Raw genomic sequence first — 2,755 nt, 5'->3', positions numbered from 1 at the left:
GAGATCTCTGCCTGCCTGCCTTTCAAATAAATAAACAATAAACTTCCACAAATTTAAAAAAAGCTATATTAGATCAAGTGTCATATTGATCAAGACTGGGTACCAAGTGAAGCATATAATGTGTGCTTAGCAAACATGTGAGCGAGTGCATGAAGCAGTGGGTTGAAATGAATGGATGAATGGATGTCCATCTGTTTTCAAATACTGTCCTAATTATGATTATTAAAATAACATAGATTGTGTTTGTTCTAATTCTGTCTTGATTTATTTAGCATAATACCAAGAATTCCCAGTTGTTTACTGCTTTTTTTTCTGGATGAAAATGACGAGTAGTTTTGGGAGTCAGTCCAGCACAAATTCTAGGAAGTCCCAGAGTGTAGCTGTAATGAGTTTTGGGTCTTCCAGAGGTCAGAGACCACACCTGTTAGTTATGAATTATTTCCAAGAGTGGATATGTTTAAAAAAAAAAAAAAGACTTGATTATTGAACCAGTTTGAAGATTTCAACCCCTCTCATTTATTTTCCTTGCAATCCAATTCTGACTGGTGACTAGAAATGATAATCATTTTGTTAAATAAGAAAGTCAATGGCCAGGGTGTACCAGAATAAATCATTCTTACCACTGAATTTTCATTGAGACTATAATCCTTAAAATTTAATAATAAATTAATCATGCTTAAAATTAAACTAGCAGGTTTTTTTTAATTATTCCTTTGAATAATTAAGGCAGAGTGAAAAGCAGAGTGATGGAGAGAAAGGAAGACAGAGAACAAGGTCTTCTGTGTGCTAGTTCATTCCTCAGATGGCCAAAATGGTCAGGTCTGCGCAGGCCAAAGCCAGGAGCCAGGAACTCCATGAAGGTCTCCCACATGGGTGCAGAGGCCCAAGCACTTGGGCCACCTTCTGCTGCTTTCCCAGGTCATTAGCAGGGAGCCAGATGGGAAGCAGAACTGCAGGGACTGAATCGGCACTCATGGGATGCCAGGGTCACAAGCAGGCTGGCCTAGCTGCTGCACCACAATACTGGCCTCTGACCCCCAGAATTTTTTATGCGGTCATGTGGACCTAATATGGTTCACACTGAAGTCAGTCTAAAATATGAATCTACCATTTAGAAGTTTGTGATTTTAGAAATATAGACAAAATACATGGAAAAGTCCCGAATTCCATATTTTGCTATTTATTCTAAGAATTTGTTTTCTTAATTTATATTTTTCAGGGATGGAATAAGAAAGCAAAAGGCAGGACAGTTTCCCAATAAACTGATAATGAATGTATAGATAAGTATTTGAGTCTGGAAGAATTTGTTCTTTTTCTGTTTGTTGTCATTTTGTAAACATTGGCTGAGGTCAAGCACTAGGCTAGGTATTGTGCTGACAAGTGGACACAACCATGAAATACACTGGACGGCTACCCACTTAACTGGAGCAAACAGTCGCATAACAGGTCATGCTCAGGAACAAATCGATAAATATTGGAAGAGGGGGTGGAATCAGACACTGGATTGAATTTGATAATCGTATCTACTTTTCGCTTCACTTTGAGCAACATCCATCAACCCTCTGGGGCACTGAACAGCTGGTCCAGAATTCATCCTTAGCCTGTCTGGACCCTAGCGGCAGAAGAGTCTTGTATTCCACACCGCCCTGGGTGCGGACCACAGCGCCTTTGGCGGCTGTGCAGCCACGCGGGCCCTCCACGCAGAGAACCGCGGGTACCGGGGGATCTGCCGCCCTGAAACTCTGCTCCTGAAAGTTACCGTCGCTGTCGCTTAAGCTTTCGCCAGCTGGCAGGTGCCGCTGGAGTGGAAGGTACGAGGCGGATTCGTTGCAATTTTCTCCGCTGCATTATTAAACACATATTAGCTCATTAAACTGCTGTATATTCTTTATTTAGCTTAATTCTCTGTGGTTTGGACTTCGACTCCGCCTGTGGATTGTGGATGAAATTATCCCTAGGTTGCCCTTCAGGAGTAAATTGCCACGCAGTCTAAAGATTTATTATAGTTCTTTTCTTTCTTTCTTTCTTTTTTTAAAATCTATTTATTTGAAAGGCAGAGGGAGGAAACACATACAAAGATCTTCCATCTGCTGGTTCTCCATATGCCCACAGCAGCCAGGACTGGGCCAGACTGAAGCCAGGAGCCAGGAACTCCGTCAGAGTGGGAGGCGGGGGCCCAAGCACTTGAGCCAACATCTGCTCAGGGTGCGCAAAGCGGAGCTGGGACTGGAACCCGGGAACTCCCACGTGGGATGCGGGGGCGTCAAGCCGCGACTCCACCGCAGCTGGGCCAGACGCCCGCCCCTATTTCCGTTCTTAATGCTCGACCAGGAATCATTTCTGGAGCCGAATGGCATCGAAGGAATCCACGTAAAGGAGTGGAAAACAATTGCTTTCGAGAGCAGAGCGCGGCGTAATTCGCTCGCCCAGGATCGCCTGTGCACAATCTCCAGGCTCGAGATGTGTCGAGGTCGGGGGAAGCCTCTCTGCCCCGGCTCCCAGGCAGGAACCGCGGTCGCCGGCTCCTCGCCAAGCGACCGGGACCCCAGCGCACCCTGCGCTCCGCTCCGCGGCTGCCTGGGCCGCGCGTTCCGGCCGCGAGCGGGCTGGGGAGCGGCCCGGGCGCCAGGCGCCTTTAAATGCTAATGAGGCCCGGTCCCCAGTCCCGAGCCAAGTTCCCCACCCTCCTGCCCGGCCCGCCCTTCCCTCGCCGGCCCGTGCGCCGCCTAGAAAAACTTGTGCGGGGCCATTTTTG

This window comes from Lepus europaeus, chromosome 6 (assembly GCF_033115175.1).
Source record: "Lepus europaeus isolate LE1 chromosome 6, mLepTim1.pri, whole genome shotgun sequence".
In the NCBI taxonomy this organism is placed as follows: Eukaryota; Metazoa; Chordata; class Mammalia; order Lagomorpha; family Leporidae; genus Lepus; species Lepus europaeus.
This window is presented reverse-complemented; position numbering follows the sequence as displayed.